At 31.1% G+C, this 19446-nt stretch overlaps 1 protein-coding gene across 2 annotated transcripts in view; it reads right to left on the reverse strand.

Moving 5' to 3' along the window:
• LOC119607156 (patj homolog) overlaps positions 1 to 19446 on the reverse strand; it is a 101582-nt gene that overhangs the window by 76170 nt on the left and 5966 nt on the right. The window lies entirely within an intron of this gene.

The following is a 19446-nucleotide window of genomic DNA, read 5'->3' on the forward strand; positions in this document are numbered from 1 at the left end:
TAGACTAGCCTATAGACAAGACTATAGACTAGAATAGCCTATAGACTAGACTATAGACTAGAATATAGACTAGACTATAGACTAGACTATAGACTAGACTATAGCCTAGACTATAGACTAGACTGTAGACTAGACTATAGACTAGACTAGACTATAGACTAAACTATAGACTAGACTATAGACTAAACTATAGACTAGACTATAGGCTAGACTATCGACTAGACTATAGACTGGACCATAGACTAGACTATAGACTAGACTATAGACTAGACTATAGACTAGACTATAGACTAGGCTATAGACTAGACTATAGACTAGACTATAGACTAGACTATAGACTAGACTATAGACTAGACTATAGACTAGACTATAGACTAGACTATAGACTAGACTATAGACTAGACTATAGACTAGACTATAGACTAGACTATAGACTAGACTAGACTATAGACTAGACTATAGACTAGACTATAGACTAGACTATAGACTAGACTATAGACTAGACTATAGACTAGACTATAGACTAGACTATAGACTAGACTATAGACTAGACTATAGACTAGACTATAGACTAGACTATAGACTAGACTATAGACTAGACTATAGACTAGACATAGACTAGACTAGACTATAGACTAGACTATAGACTAGACTATAGACTAGACTATAGACTAGACTATAGACTAGACTATAGACTAGACTATAGACTAGACTATAGACTAGACTATAGACTAGACTATAGACTAGACTATAGACTAGACTATAGACTAGACTATAGACTAGACTATAGACTAGACTATAGACTAGACTATAGACTAGACTATAGACTAGACTATAGACTAGACTATAGACTAGACTATAGACTAGACTATAGACTAGACTATAGACTAGACTATAGACTAGACTATAGACTAGACTATAGACTAGACTAGACTAGACTAGACTAGACTATAGACTAGACTATAGACTAGACTATAGACTAGACTATAGACTAGACTATAGACTAGACTATAGACTAGACTATAGACTAGACTATAGACTAGACTATAGACTAGACTATAGACTAGACTATAGACTAGACTATAGACTAGACTATAGACTAGACTATAGACTAGACTATAGACTAGACTATAGACTAGACTATAGACTAGACTATAGACTAGACTAGACTAGACTATAGACTAGACTATAGACTAGACTATAGACTAGACTATAGACTAGACTATAGACTAGACTATAGACTAGACTATAGACTAGACTATAGACTAGACTATAGACTAGACTATAGACTAGACTATAGACTAGACTATAGACTAGACTATAGACTAGACTATAGACTAGACTATAGACTAGACTATAGACTAGACTATAGACTAGACTATAGACTAGACTATAGACTAGACTATAGACTAGACTATAGACTAGACTATAGACTAGACTATAGACTAGACTATAGACTAGACTATAGACTAGACTATAGACTAGACTATAGACTAGACTATAGACTAGACTATAGACTAGACTATAGACTAGACTATAGACTAGACTATAGACTAGACTATAGACTAGACTATAGACTAGACTATAGACTAGACTATAGACTAGACTATAGACTAGACTATAGACTAGACTATAGACTAGACTATAGACTAGACTATAGACTAGACTATACTAGACTATAGACTAGACTAGACTATAGACTAGACTATAGACTAGACTATAGACTAGACTAGACTTAGACTAGACTATAGACTAGACTATAGACTAGACTATAGACTAGACTATAGACTAGACTATAGACTAGACTATAGACTAGACTATAGACTAGACTATAGACTAGACTATAGACTAGACTATAGACTAGACTATAGACTAGACTATAGACTAGGACTATAGACTAGACTATAGACTAGACTATAGGACTAGACTATAGACTAGACTATAGACTAGACTATAGGACTAGACTATAGACTAGACTATAGGACTAGACTATAGAGTCTAGACTATAGACTAGACTATAGACTAGACTATAGACTAGACTATAGACTAGACTATAGACTAGACTATAGACTAGACTATAGACTAGACTATAGACTGACTCTAGACTAGACTATAGACTAGACTATAGACTAGACTATAGACTAGACTATAGACTAGACTATAGACTAGACTATAGACTAGACTATAGACTAGACTATAGACTAGACTATAGATCTAGACTATAGACTAGACTATAGACTAGACTATAGACTAGACTATAGACTAGACTAAGACTAGACTATAGACTAGACTATAGACTAGACTAGACTATAGACTAGACTATAGACTAGACTATAGACTAGACTATAGACTATAGACTAGACTATAGACTAGACTATAGACTAGACTATAGACTAGACTATAGACTAGACTATAGACTAGACTATAGACTAGACTATAGACTAGACTATAGACTAGACTATAGACTAGACTATAGACTAGACTATAGACTAGACTATAGACTAGACTATAGACTAGACTATAGACTAGACTATAGACTAGACTATAGACTAGACTATAGACTAGACTATAGACTAGACTATAGACTAGACTATAGACTAGACTATAGACTAGACTATAGACTAGACTATAGACTAGACTATAGACTAGACTATAGACTAGACTATAGACTAGACTATAGACTAGACTATAGACTAGACTATAGACTAGACTATAGACTAGACTATAGACTAGACTATAGACTAGACTATAGACTAGACTATAGACTAGACTATAGACTAGACTATAGACTAGACTATAGACTAGACTATAGACTAGACTATAGACTAGACTATAGACTAGACTATAGACTAGACTATAGACTAGACTCATAGACTAGACATAGACTAGACTATAGACTAGACTATAGACTAGACGGATAGACTAGACTATAGACTAGACTATAGACTAGACTATAGCACTAGACTAGAGACTATAGACTAGACTATAGACTAGACTATGACTAGACTATAGACTAGACTATAGACTAGACTATAGACTAGACTATAGACTAGACTATAGACTAGACTAGACTAGACCTAGACTATAGACTAGACTATAGACTAGACTATAGACTAGACTATAGACTAGACTATAGACTAGACTAATAGACTAGACTATAGACTAGACTATAAGACTAGAGACTAGACTAGACTATAGACTAGGACTATAGACTAGCTAAGACTATAGACTAGACTATAGACTAGACTATAGACTAGACTATAGACTAGACATAGATAGATACTAGACTATAGACTAGACTATAGACTAGACTATAGACTAGACTATAGACTAGACTATAGACTAGACTATAGACTAGACTATAGACTAGACTATAGACTAGACTATAGACTAGACTATAGACTAGACTATAGCAGACTATAGACTAGACTAGACTAGACTATAGACTAGACTATAGACTAGACTATAGACTAGACTATAGACTAGACTATAGACTAGACTATAGACTAGACTATAGACTAGACTATAGACTAGACTATAGACTAGACTATAGAATAGACTATAGACTAGACTATAGACTCGACTAGACTACAGAAATTATAACAATTATTCCCACTGTTCACACTATAAACATTTGCTACTCATAGTTTTTATTATTAATATAGCATATAAACATACATATGTACATATATTGCCTTTGATGATTCATATTAAACCTAAATCACCCCTGAGATTTAACAGCTGCTGTCACGCCCTATCCTCATCTCTACTTTTATGCCAGCCTGTCATTGTTGTTTATTGAAATTATGAAAATGTTTTTTTAAAACATTGTTTATTTCCTTTGATATTATTATCTGTCATTTTTAATTTTTGTCATTTCATTGTCACGTGTCAATATTTTCTATTTTTATTGCTCTGAAATAAGTTACTTCTTATATATAAAATTATAATCAAATCTAAGGTATTAGACCAGAAAGGCACATGTTTAAAAACTGCAATCGGTCAAAAAATCAACCAAGAATTAAAATATGTTTTAGGGGGAGTATTTAATAAAGCTAAGTAGTGTGTTTTTTTAATAAATAAAAGTCTTTAAAACTACATATACTATGTTTATTTCTTTAACATTTTTAAACTTTAGTAAAAATATTTAAAAATTTAATTTACACTAAACTGTCAAAATTATAGATATTTAGAGATTTACTAAAATGAGTTTTTAATACCTAAAGGAATTATAAAACAGCTGTATAAATACACATTAACATATGTATTTAAGGATATAAATATATATATATGTAAATATCCTTCAATAAAATTACGCAAAAAAAAAAAAAGAGGAAAAATAGCAAAAATATAACATTCAAAATATATCCACCACAGTTTTCAATTTAGTTGCTCCTACGACAACAAATATTTTGTTTATAAATCTGTCTTTAGAGAATTATGTTTTATGTATGTGTAGCTAAGTGAGTGTATACAACACACACAATCATATGCTCTTTATACCACGTATACATACGCACAAGTATATGTCATTTTTAATAACTAAGTCGGTTTGTTTATTTTTTGTTGCTGTTGCAGTCATTTCTCTGTTCAAAAGAAATTATATACTCTGTTAAACACAATTTCACATGCCGACAAATAGTACACATATACACATACACTCATCAACTTTCTATTATTTATTTTTACTTTTCAAGGCACTAGAATATAAGAAATTATATATAGAAAAGTAAAATCTTATGAGGTACAGTGGAATAAAATCATTATTTTTACCTAAACTTGAATAAATTTTTTGAGTATATTGATGTTGTCATTCCATTTATAACACATCGAAATATTGGTAGAAGACCCACAAAAGTATATATGCATTTCTGGTCCTTATAATATTCTTAGACGATCCAATCATTCATCTGTGGCTTAAAACGTAATAGAGGCCAAACGGAAGGACCTAGTGACTTCAAATTTTCCATGAATATTATCTATTGCTAAGGTATGTTTAGTATTAGGCAATATCTTATTTAGGTTTAACCCAACCTCTGTAAGTTGAGGCCTTTACGTAAACACCTACCTTTCGGCCTATTTTACGGTGGTACTTTTACAGTTTTAGGGAGAGCTAGAGACGACTCATCTTGTGCCTTGAAAGGAACATGTAGGTGATAATTTTCGTTCATGGTTCCGGATTCTTGTACAAGAACTTTATTCAAGTAACTGAGCTATATTATCTTAGGTCCATATATCCCAGATGGATTCTATATTTCGTTTATTAACCATCAACACATTCCCAACTTTATGTGCCGCAATCACTCCTCTGTGGGTCATCTGTTCTCTTTTTCGACAAAAGTACTGAATGTATGGCAATCTATAGATTGCTCAGCGTATCAGTATTTTAACCAACATTCTCTTCCCGCGATTTTGAGTTAAAACCACAGCTACAACATGCGTCCCGAAGGGGCCAATAGCCGAGATAAGATAAGGTTCAAATCTCTGCCCTACGGGGTACCGGTTCTCCTGGTACCAGATTTGATAGGTTCTCTGGTTCGATCCTAGGTCAAATATGTAATTAAAGGCCTAGAAACATTTGACACCACTATTTTATAGTCCCAGAGGTCGCACGGATTGCAATCATAGTTTAAACCTCTATAAATAGGTTAGTTTTATATATCTAGAAATTATACTACAAAGTTGGTGACCACTGGACCCTAGCCCTTATATAAGGTCCCCAAAATAGCCGAATGTAACACTTTTACTTGTTTATTAAACATAACCACTGTGCCACATTGTATTTTCATCTGTATGCCGTAATATATTTTTATTTTGGTTTTCATTCTTATAGTGTTCACAGGTGTTTGTTGTTGTTTTTTTTTTTTTTGTCTGCACTTCCTTCCTGTACTGACTATGATGTCCTGTTGTTATTATTATTTGTGTTGCTATTGTTGTTTTTATTGAAGCTGCTGTTAATCTTATTGCCGTATATATTTATTTTTTTCACTTGTTCATTTTTCTCTCTATTTTGTAACACAAAGTGCTTTTGACAGTTCCTTTTGGCCGATCCAAAAAAAAAAACAACAACAAAACCTACAAAAATAACAACTATTACAATAATAAAACAAAACAATACTACAAGTTTTTATTGTTCATTGTATATAACAAAAAATATATACAACTCACGAGAAATGATTTATTGGTTTAAATAGTTTTTTTTTATCAATAATAATTTTCTTAACTTTATTTAGTTATTTTTCTCGCTCAATATTCCTCCTTCCAAAAAAGAAAAAAACAACGGGAGAAAGATAAAATCGTTAACTTCCACTCTTGGTCTATTATTCCAGAGAACATAGATAAAATTTAGTAGCTGAATGGTATACCATGAGTGCTTGAAAGGGAATGTACTTATGTATGTTATTAGTTGTTAAATAGCATTTTATTATACCCTTCAACTTAGTAAGAAGGGTATATATAAGTCTGTCATTTCATTTTTAATTATATATTCTGAAACCTGGAACCATCTGTCTGTCCATCTGTGTTTCTGTTAACTTCTATTTTCTGAAAATCCTAAATGGACAGACAGACAGACATACGGGCAGGCAGACAGGCGGACAAACAGACATAATAACTACAGATTGTGTTTGTTGGAAACAACAACAATGTTTAGCTTTAGTTGCTTTGTTTTTATTCTTTGTCACGTCGAAATTTAATGCTTTTTCATTTGCTGTTTTTCTTTTATTGGAAAAAAAGCATATGAGTACTTTCCACCAATAAATGTCAGATAATTGATAAGATAAAAGAGGACTATCAAGAGCGAGTAGTGGTGATATTATTTGCTTTTTATTACGAAAGATAATTGTCAAAATATTTTTAATAATGCAAAAGAGATTTGATTTATGAATGCACAATATTCTGGTGCAATCATTTCTCTCATAAGTAGTTGCCGATGCTATTTATAAGTAAATTTTATAAAAATGTCTTATAGTTTGTCACTACAGCGATGATAAGTAGTTTGGTGCTTAAAAACTTAAAACTAGCTTTTACAGCTTGATGTTGGAGTGAAAAGGACGTAATATTTGTAGCTTTCATACATACATATATCGTTATTAATTGCTCAAACTTTTTTTCGAAGGGCCTGTTGAAAACATTATTACTCATTTCCAGGACCAAACAAACCTTATCAATATAGAATATTTGTGAAAAATTTCAGTCCTCTAGCTGCTTTCTTGTGAGCTCTATTGTGTTTACAATGGATAGACAGACGGACGGACATGAATAGATCGGCTTTGAATCAAATAAGAACCAAGCATTTATATACTTTTATTGGTGTACAATCGATATTTCGATGTTGTAACAAACAAGATGAAATATTAATAAAAAAAGCCGACTTCGTTACTCAATTTCATTATTTTTACAATTGAAACGTTCCACAGCCAATGGTAAGTTATCCAGCAAAAACTTGCTTTAACCACTTACTTTTCAATGACTATTACATATCGGCTGCATTACTTTTAAGTAATGTTATAATGACATAGGACAGCAAGCTTACGAACAAGAGACCTAGCTAAAATATAAATACTATTTTAATTCCTATTTGTAAGTACTTATTTAAGTTGTTATATGTAAGCGAACATGGTTATGTACTTGACGTCATAGAGAAACAAAATACAAAACGGAAAGAAACCAACACACATCCAAGCATACACTTTTTTGCAATTAGGAAGGTTGTTGTTGTTGCTTTGTATCAAAGCATGCAAAAGATTGTGTTTTTTAATGAAATTTTCAGAGGTTGCCTCGGATTTCTGCTCATATCTCCGCTATTTATGGACTGATTTTGTTGATTTTAAATATGAAACTTCTCAAAAGCATGTCTGACAAAATTATTGAAGATTCTGATCCCGAAGATATCTGGGGTCTTCAGAAAATTAATTTCAATAGACTGACAGATGCACATGGCTTAATCGACTCCGTTATCTATAAGGATCCATAATAATATATGTATATATATTTTATATTGTGGAAATTACAAACGTAATGAGAAACTTATATATATATACAATTCTCACGCCCCCCAGGGCATGTCTATTCTGCCGGGACTATAAACTGGTGATGATTAAATATATCCTCTGCCTTTCCTTGGAATGATTTGACATGGGGTCTAACCAGAGCACCACGTAATCTGGTACTACAAGTGGCCAGTTGCCTGCAGGACTTGTCCTAGCTGGTCAGTTGGTTCCTTCGGGATTCACGTAGCTGCTGTGGTTTAAACCCAAATTCGGGGGAAGAGTAAGTTGCGGTTAAAAGACTGATGCACGATGAAATCTATATTTCGGGATAAGTTCGGTGCTGTTGCCGATTGACAATAAATATCCCACAGAGGAGCGACTGTGGGACTAAGTGTTGCAAATAAGTTGGTGTTAATTGTACATGATACAGGATGTATGTAAGGGTATACGGAACTCATCCGCCCGTATACCTAAAGTGAGTCGTATGAGTGTGTGGAATAAGACTTCACTATTTTCCCAAGGGAAACGTTATTAAAGGAATGTAGGCCGATTGAAACATTTTATGTTTAATGAAAAATTTTAAACATTTTATGTTTTATGAAACATTGAAATGATCACAAATTTTTAACGTAATGTTTCTATTTTATTATTTTATTTACATTTTATTATCTACTTAACTTTAAAATTAGGTTTCCATTAGGTTAACAAATATGCTCAGCTGCAGTCAATTCCAATTTGCTAAACCAAACTGAACCCAAATATGTATTTATAACCCCTTTCTTACATTTAGATAAACAATTTCAAATTTTAAATTCTAATCTTATTTAAGATTTTCTTTTGTTTAAAAAACAAAAAAAGTTACTTCAAAATCAAAATGACTTTTTTCTTAAATCCACTTAAATTGTACTCTCTGCAGGCTATATAATAATAAATAAAGGAAAAAAAATCCTGCTGATATGCTATTATGAAACATATAAGAAGAAGAAAAGGATGCAGTCAACCATTGTATAAAAATACAAAATATGTTTAATGTCTTATTTTTGTAGCAAATCATCTGTGTTTTTATTTTTCTCTATAAAAATATGTATTGTTTATATTTGTTGTGTTTGTTTTTTTGAAATCTATTGTTGTAATTTATTACAAAAGCATATTACAGATGTCAAGGCTATATATTATTTGATTTTGCTGTTTTTTAGAAAAAAAAAAAAAACGTTTTATTTTCAGAAAAATGGCAAAATAAAATGTTTAAATATTTTATTACTTATATAAAAATTAAATATAAGAAATAAAAAAGAAAAAGAAAACTGATAAGATATAAGTAAAATTATTATTTTCCTACCCTTCTGCAGAGTATCCCAACAAAAACTGGTTAATGATTTTCTAAAAATTACTAACGCATGGACAAGGTTAGGCATACCTTCCCAAGAAGTTAAAGGGTATAAAGACTAATTTTTTATTTTTTTCTTTTGCTGTAAATCAAAAGGAAATTGTTCAATTTGATTGATTTATATGATGAACTTTGCTTTAGTTTAAATTGATAGAAAGAAAAAAGGCACAAAAACGTAAAGCTACTTAAGAAATGTTGGGGTAAGCAATACGCATTTTGAAAAATTTAAATTAATAACTATTAGTTTTAATAGTTAGTTATAAATATATAAAAGGTATTTTCTAATAAATGTTATATCATTACAATTTTCTAAATTCCTTAAGAATTTTAAAAGAAATTATTAATTTTTAATTTCCTAAGGCTATCGATTTCCCTTTTTTTCAATCAAATACATAAGCAGACAGTAACAGTAACTCTTTTTTTTATCAGTTATTCAATGTGAAAAAAAAGTACAAAATTGTTTTACGAAAAAAATTGCTACAACATAAATCTTTTTAGCAGTTTTTATTTAAAAATACACACAAGCAAAAACTAAAAAAGAGCATACAAATAAAAAACAGTTGAAATTTAAATTGAAAACAAAATCAAAATTCGATTTATTTTGTTGATAGTCCGAAAAAAGGATAAAACAACAAAGATAAATAAAGGATTAACAATAACAACACATACAAACATTTATTTGTCTGTCCTGCAGGTTGAAAAGTAGTAATTGGTAAACTTTTATTAAATACCTTACTATTTTTTTCAACTAATTGCGTAATTACTTCTGGTAGCTAATGATTGATCTTAAACATAAACAAAAAAATTTTACGAAATATTGATCATATATCACTTTTCTAACTATTTGTAAAGCAAAAAGTAACCATTTGTACTTTTAACTTATATGTAAGAGATACAAGAACTTCAGCTCTATGATCAAAACAGTTTGCCTAAACTTGATTACTAGTGACTAGTAGCTCATAAAATTAGATTCTCAAAACTGCAGGGTATTGTTATATTTCACGTATTTGTATGCATAAATGTAACAAATGTTGAAGAGAAATGAACTTAACGAGATATGACAATTTATGGCCATATCAGTGTACTATATTTATATGTATCTGTACATACAAACGTATGTATGTGGGGTAACCTAAAAATTTTATTGAAATGTTGGAATATTTGAAGAACCTTGAACCAATTTTTTTCACAAAATTCAATAAGTTTGCTTTAATACTTTGTAATCAATCATTTAAAGGCAGCTGAGCAAATATTTGGTGTCAGAAGATATAATTTTTAGACTAAAGAATATCGCACAGAAAGTCAAGTGACTATGTGTTTTTAATGCTACACAAAGGGAAAAAGAAATATAAACGCCTGGTACCAAATTGACAACAAAGATTTTATGATTTTTCAATAACATCCGTTGTCAAAGTATATACATACGTACGACAACACTATGTAATGTTGACAACGCAACGTTGTCAATATTGCAGCAATTCGTTGTCGAAATTTAAATTTTATACACATCCGTTGTTTAAATGTTAACAAACGCGGTAAGCTCACTATTGGCAACGGATTGTTTGTCCCGATTTTTGTAAAATTTTCCAAGGTCATCAGGTCATATTTTACATAATTTTGAGTTCAAAGGCCCTTTTCGGCGGCTTGTGTTTTATGGGGGCTAGGTGAAATAATGGACCGATTTTAACCATTTTCAATAGGTTTCGTTCTTCGGTCCATTATATTGAAAATTGCGACCTGCACCTTGCGTGGGTACTGTACGAATATTTTTGTGTGTTACAAACAATCAATATTCCCTCGCCACTAAAGTGGTGTAGGGTAAAAATCAAGGGATTCGATAGCATTCAAATTTCAATAATGAATGTTGTAATTTGGCCCAGTTTTTTTATAAAAACCCAGGTTTGAATCTAAATTGTTATGCCAAATTTTTGACATTCGATAATGATCGAAATCTGTATTTTAATTCTGTTAAATTCTATTGATATTTGGATCGCGAGTGCTAGAATTTGAGCCCTGTTTGTGGTGCGTGAAATTTAAACTAATACTGTTAAAATTGATATGAGGAAATCCTACAAACTCCCAATTCAATCTGTGACTTTCAAGATGACTTTAACTAATATATAAACTTGTTATTTTGATATTTCTGATGATAATAACTCAAGAGATTGCAGTGCCATAAACAAGCTATTGGATTCGATTTTAAAGATATTTAAACGATATTTGGTATGATTGTCTATTGTTGTAAGATCGAATATGGTTAACTTCAGTTAATTGTTTCAGCTGATCTTTAACTATCATAGATCTTTTAAAGAATTTAGCACAAATAACTTTTATACATAAAATTTTATTACAGAATTATATGACGAACGGTACCATAGCCTCTCCCAGTTATCTTCACACTCTTAACTCTTAAACTTGAATAAATCTGTATAAATGGTTGTACATATTTTTATCGCGATCGGTTAGACGAGGATCCCACTATGGACTCCCGTTTAAGAACCAATCCTTAAAAGCCCTTCAACTTGTATAAAACAATCATAAAAATTAAAATCTTTAAAAATCCACACGAATAGTTTTTATAACCTTCACCTTCGTGAGAAGAGTTTGTAATTTCCAAAATATAATTTTCCGACCCTATAAAGTATTTATATTCTGAATCCTTATAGATAGCGGAGTCGATTAAGCCATTTCCGTCTGTCTGTCTATCAAAGGCGAATATAGACTTTTTACTTGTTTTATATAAAGAAATCGTGTATAGGATTTACTAATGAACGATCGGTACCTAATTGGTCATAGCTCCCATCATATATATATGGTGCTTTTTCGAAAATAACTTTAAAACTTTATTTTATGACAGCTTACGTATACTTTATATATAAAAGCAAAAAAATACAATACTCATACGCCACGTTATTATAAATATGTCATATAAAAAGTAAGCTTACTGCGTGTATGAGTAATATTCCAAAATAAATATAAATCATACGGCCTGTAATACAACAAATTTTTAAACCTTTTAGAATTCTTTATATTTTTCTCTTTCTCAAAAAAAAACATTAATTTATTCGCATTATCAACAAAATGATTATGAAAACTAAACTTTGAAAACATTTAATTTAATAAAACTAACAAAAAATTATAACTAAATCATAAAATGTAACACTTTATGTTTGTGCAACAGCAGCAAAAACTTTAAATGTTACACCATACATACATAAAAGTTTTTCCCATAGGGAGTAAAAATATGCATGTGTGTGTTGTTGGACCAACTCAAACAGGAATACGAGGGTAAACGCTTACAAACATTTATAGAATAAATAGCACACGAGGAAGTGTGACCTTTATTTAATATTCCAAATACAAATATTCTTATACACACACAAACAAATGCAATTATAAACACACACACACTAGCACACAACACATTTAGTGTAACAGCAATCTATATTTATTTCCCTTTTGTTTTTTATATACATACATACAGTGGCGAGCAAAACTGGATACATGTTTAGCTAATAAGACTTAAAAATGCTATAAAACCCATAAAATAAAGGAAAAATAATAAAGTTTTCAATTTTAAATATTCAGTAAAGCAATATAAAAAGAAAACAAAATTAAATTCATGATAATTAAATATTAATCTAAAAATTAAAACATATTTATAAATAAAGTCGAAGTATCCAGTTTTGCACGTTTTAAAAAAAATTTGATTTTTAATATTTTGTGCAAAGTCCTTTTGCTTTTATGACACTTTTTATACGTTTAGGCGTACTTTTGACCAAGGTCTCAATGGTCCGGTGCGGAATACTAGACCACTCCGTTTGTACTCTCGACCAAAGTTCTTTAAGATTTCTTGGTGCATTATCGAATTGCGCAAGACGTTTTTTTAACAAAGCCCATAAATTTTCAATTGGATTGATTTCCGGGCATTGAGTTGGCTATTGCATCGTTTGAAAATTCTGCGCTGAAAGCCAATTCTTTACGATTTTTGCCGTATGCTTCGGATCCCCATCCTGTTGGAGTATAACCTCTGACTCTGGATATGCACATTCTTCCACAAAATCTGGAATATTGGATTGAAAATACTCAAATAAACCTCCTTTTTCATTATAGCATCTAATTTTACTAAAGAACCGAGATTCTACCAAGTGAAACAAGCCCACACAATCAGACTACCACCCGCTTGTTTCACCCTTTTGTTTTACTTGGTGCTTTTTTAAGCTTTCATAAGGGCGGTGCCAGTAATATTCCTTGCCATCAGACTGAAAACGATTAGTTTTCGTTTCATCGGACCATATAACCCTTCATCGGACCATATAACCCTTTTCCAGTCATCAACACTCCAATTTTTGTGGTTCTTGCTAAATTTAAGACGATCCTTCACACTTTTTTCTGATAACGCTGGTGTTTTCTGCTTTACGGCTGATATAAGGCCAATTCTACGAAGAGCTCCCCGGACTGCCCATTCACTTAAGGACTTATTTATGGCGACTATAGCCTGTTTTTTGTATTTTTACCTGTTTGGATGTCAATAAAAGCTCCATAGTTCTGGCATCTCTCTCCGAAAGCAAACACGATCGACATTTCTTAACTTCTGGTGTGCTCATATTTTTCTTTTTCGCACTTGTAGCACTCTTCGGTGGCAAATTCCTAACTTCTTGGCAATTTGACGAGCACAGTAATTATTTTTTGTCATTTCGACCATTTGGTTTCCCAATAAACTTGATATTTTTCTAATTAAAACTAGAAAATTAAAATATTTGCAAAAAAATTACAAATATGACTCAAAAATGGTAACTGTTTGTTTTGATGCTTTCTTCAAAGGTAAATCAAGTAGCAGTACTCAAATTCATTGTTATTATTAAATTTACTTGTGTTGCTAGATTAATTAAATTTAAACGTGCAAAAGTGGATACATAGACTTTTTTAATAGAATTAGCTAAAACTTGAGATAAAGTTTCAATATTCGCGAATTTTCTATTGTTTTATTTTCTTATTCTTCTATTGCTTATTTTAAAACCAATATAAAATTTTTGTTTAATATTTTCTGGATTTTATTGGGTTTTTAACATACACTTCATTGATATGTATCCAGTTTTGCTCGCCACTGTATGTATATGTGAATGTATGTCTGTGAGAATATATTGTTATGCTTTATTTCCTTTTCCAACGTTCTTTCGCTTGTGAAATGTACAGTGAGAAACAAAACTAGGGAACACAATAAATAGTTTTGCGGAAAATAGTTTTGCGAATCGCCAATTTTTATGTAATTGTTTTATAGACTAAATAATTTAAGGGATTTCACTTCATAGGTGAAAATAATATTTAACCTTTAAAATATAAACCCACTTTTCACCTTCACTATATTCGCTTGCCTCGACTATTTATCGAAAATCCTTGCAAACTCTATACATATGTAAAATGGGCTTTAAAATTTTAATAAATGGCAAAAGATAACATTCAATATGTATGTATGAATATTTAAGTTTTATTTAGTATTACAAATGTCTCTATACAAAAAGGGGCCATGAGCAGGTTGTGTAGGATTGCTTTTGTTATTATTGTTTTCACTTGATCCGTTTTCGTTAGTAAAAAAAAAACGAAATTTTGTGCCATAATTTCGCAACTGTCAACACAAATGTCATCAACAATATGTCAAGTATTTGATGTTAAATTTCCGTTACAAACAAAAATAAATCATTTGATACTAGAATTTTCATGCAAATTCAAAAGGAAAGTGGAACGTAGAGGGATGAAAAATTTAACAAAATGCAAAAGAAAATTTATCAATTTATTTAAAAAAAACTAAAATCAAAATTTCATTTGGATCCTTAAGATAACTGCGATCTTTAGAAAATTGAAGACGGACAGACAGACACACAGACAGACACACAGACAGACACACAGACAGACACACAGCCAGACACACAGCCAGACAGACAGACAGACAGACAGACAAACAAACAAACAGACAGACAGAAAGACAAACAGTTATAGTTAAGTTTTAAGTACCAAAAATCTCCTTATGAATTCTTATTTTATAAGAACCGTATATGTCATTTGACTCCCCACTATAGAAACTTCTAAAGAGTCCCTCGCCTCTTACAGATTCTTATTCAGTTAAGACCCATTATTCAATGGTACCATTTGAAGGACGAAAAAATGCCAAACACTTCTCTATTAAAGAATCTCATTCAGTGTTTTTTCAATAATCTTGTATTTTGTCTTCATATTATAGAATAGGCAAAAAGTACCATTTGACGAAGGAAAAAGTACCAAAAAGACACTACTGATAGATTCTCATTTAGTCCTGTTGAATTTTATGTTTCTAGTTTTAATATTAAAGAAAAACAAAAAGTCCCTTTTGATGAAATAAATTTCCCCTTTTTAGTACTTTTTTTCTTCCTAAGTTAAATAGCAAATATTTTGTTTCAAAAAATGCTGCTGTGTTAGTCCATAATTAAATAGTACGTAATAAATCTAAAAAGTTTTCTTAATGTCCAAAAAAAAGTACCAAAAATACAGTTTTCTCTCTAAAAAGGACTGAATTTTAAAAAAGTACGAAATATGTGTCTGGTAATTTTGAGAGATATATCAAAAATATTTAAAAAAATCTTAATAATGTTTATTAGTTAAAAAGTTATGAAGGTCCAAAAAAAGTACCAAAATCACCTTTGTTACACATTTTCACTCTTTAAAAGTACGAATTTTGAAAAAGTACCAGACACCCATCGGCTGCTTTTAAGAGTAAATACAGATGTATTTAAAATTTTTCTTGTATTACTAATATTGTGTAAGATAATTAAGAAAACCAGTTTTTACACCTAAATATACAAGTTTCCAAAAATCCCTCCTACTTCTACTGTAAAAATTTCGTGATTCTAAGTTCAGCCGTTTGGGCCGTGCGATAATGAATAAAGAAAAAGTATTTAATAATTTTCTTTAGCAATTTCTTGCATTTTGGGTATTTTCAGTTTATTAATGCTATTCCAGTTGACTTGAGGCCAAAGCTAAAAACTATTAAATATTTCCTCAGTAAATCAAGATTCATAAACACTATGTTTTCTTATAAAATAGCAGCACAACAAGGAATCATTCATTTCATCATTTCTTTTTTCTTTGCTTGAACTGTCAATAAATGTTCTTCTGATTGTTTATTCAAAAGCATATGACAATACTCATGTGTGTGTGTGTGCGAGTGTAAGAATCAGTTATCCTTTACTTTTGCTATATGTGATTCCATCTGAATAAAATGAATGTATGTACCAGACATGGTAGTCATATTCCTTATTGTAACTCTTTTTTTTTTTTGTTCCAGCTACTCCCAGTTTTCAGCATGTGATAAATGGGTATGAGTATTATATACATACGAGTGATTACTGCTGATGTGTAAGTTTGTTTGAAAACCTTGAAGTTCGTGGTAACTGTTACAAACTAATGATTATATCCTTTATTTATGGTCAAAGAAATTAAAGAAAGAAATGGATGGTTTAACAAACCACTTTCTTTGGAAAAATGTTTAAAATAACCCCTTTCTAGATAACTTGGGGACACAAAGGTGACTGTAATGTTTTCACTCTTCATTAGAATAAGTTTTACTCCTTTTAAATGTTTAAGGATATAAAATATTGAGAAAGTTTTGTAAATAAAAATGATACTTTGACTCCTTGTAAACTACTGGGTTATTATACTGTTTTCTTCTTTGGCTTTTTTTCAGCAGTTTTTCTTCATTTCTAAGAATAACAAATGAAAGTAACAACAATAATAATGCAAAATATAAAGGCATAAGTATAAATTATTTATAAAGTAAGGACCATCAGTGATTTCTGTTTTAATTTTTTTTTTTTTTTTTTTTTTTGTGAATCTCTGATACTTTTCTACTTGACTGAAAAAGGGATTGTAATAACAAGAACAAAATTTAAGTTCAAAGTTAAATTGGCAAGAAATTCTTGGAAGTTATGTATATGTTAAGAGGAATTTATTGTTATCCCGTTAGGTGTTTACTTTACCCCCAAATGTTTGGGAAAAATCAACAATTGGTTTTGAGAAATATTGAGAGTTTATTATACTGGAAATCAATTGTTTATGGAATCGAAAGTATGACGTCAGTAAGGAGTAATTTAAAGAATAAATCAAAGAATGTAGTTATTTTTCAGAGGTTTTCTCAGATTTTTACTCATATCTCAAGTATTTATTGCAATACCAATACACCAAGATGAGGTGATGATCAAATGTATCCTCTGCCTTTCCTTGGAATGATTTGACATGTGCTCGAACCAGAGAACCACATAGTCTGGTACTATGGGTGGCTAGTTACCCCCAGAACTTTGTCCTGGCTGGTCAGTTTGTTGAGGTTGAGGAATTCATGTAGTGGCTGTGGTTTAAACCCAAATTCGCGGTAAGAGAATTGTCGGTTCAAGAACTGATGCACGGTGAAATCTATAATTCGGGATATGTTCGGTGCTGTTGCCGAAGTCAACAGATACCCCACAGAGGAATTACTGTGAGACTAAGCATTGGAAATGAGTTAGTGTCAAGTGTATATGATACAGGATGAATCTAACACCCGTATACCCGTAAGAAGGTATACCATTGAATTTTCCTTCCATGTCCAAGTATGTTCAGGGAAAACTCTGTTCATACTAGATTTACCACAGTGTTTTCTCTGTAAGTAAGAACAAAGTCCCCGGCTTATTTGATGGGTTCGTGTTTCGGTATACCCAATACGTCTCTACGCAACAGAGGCCACCCCATCTGCGTGGTTATAAATTGAAGTGATGTTTTTACATCTCGGAAGTTAAGCACAGTGGCAGGAATGTTCAAAGATTAGTTAGTTCAAGTACTTGAGCAAAGTGCTTGTACATGGACCGGTACAAAAATTGCCAGCCGGGTGTAAAATACATAAAGAGGCGTTTGTGCGTCGTCACAAAGCACACCCAGTGGGTGAAAAAACAAGGCCAATACGGCAGGTGTTCACGTAAATCACTTCAACATTCATACACACAGAAAGACGGACAGAGGGATATGGCTAAATCGACTCAGAATATATATACTGCATAGGGTCGGAAAATTATATCGTACCCTTCTCGCGAAAGTGAAGATATAAAAATAATTTTTTTGTCAAAACTAAGTAGAGGCACTGGACGTATCCTATTTAGATAAATTTTTTTCTCAAAAACAAAATTACTTAGCTCGTTATTTGCAGCTGATCGTAGTAAGAACTTAAATAACTCCCTACTTGTAAGCGAACGTAATAAGTACTTGCCTCCAATGTCATTACCGTGTTAAAATAATGTCTTAAAATGCTATTAGGTAAGTAAATTATAATATTTTAACCCCTTAATGGGTATTAACAGAAAGACAAAGAAACAAACTAAATATCAGCTGTTTAAATCCTCTTAATCGAAATAATTTCATATTGTAGCTATCTACTTTAAAAACCAACTTCTATGAATCCGTGACTATAACTTTATGACGCTTTAACATTAACGTTATTATACCCTTAAAAAAAAAAAAACTTCCTAAATTAGTCGACTTAATTCAATTGTCCCTTAACAAAATCCACTTAAATACTTAAATCTAACAAATTTGTTTAAACCATCATTAAATTCACATTTGAGGGAAATTAAATTTCACAAACTCATACACATTAATAGTTTTAATAATCATAATCTCTTTAAGGCATAAAAAACAGATTACACAAGAAAAGATGAAGGGAAAAGAATCAAATGACAAAGTATAACCAAAAATTTAACAATACTTGTCACTTGCAACGTTCTTCCTGACGTCTTTGAGCACATAATTTAAAATATAAAATCTTCATTATCCTAAGTCATTGTACAATGTACATATACAACTTTCATCTCTACAACATTAATTTTCCCATAAACATACAAATTTTAGGAAAAGCAAGTGGGCTACCAGGAGGAACACATAGCAAGAGGAAAACAAAATAAAAGAATTATTGATTTGCAACATTTGTCAGTGACATGTCAAGTTTTTTTTTACCATTTTATTTCTTTTTGCAGGAAAATCACAATAATTTATGTATGTATGTATGTAAGTGTA

The sequence above is a fragment of the Lucilia sericata genome, unplaced genomic scaffold (genome assembly GCF_015586225.1).
Source record: "Lucilia sericata isolate MDLA Ls3-8-SP2 unplaced genomic scaffold, ASM1558622v1 Contig000665F_arrow, whole genome shotgun sequence".
Taxonomy (NCBI): Eukaryota; Metazoa; Arthropoda; class Insecta; order Diptera; family Calliphoridae; genus Lucilia; species Lucilia sericata.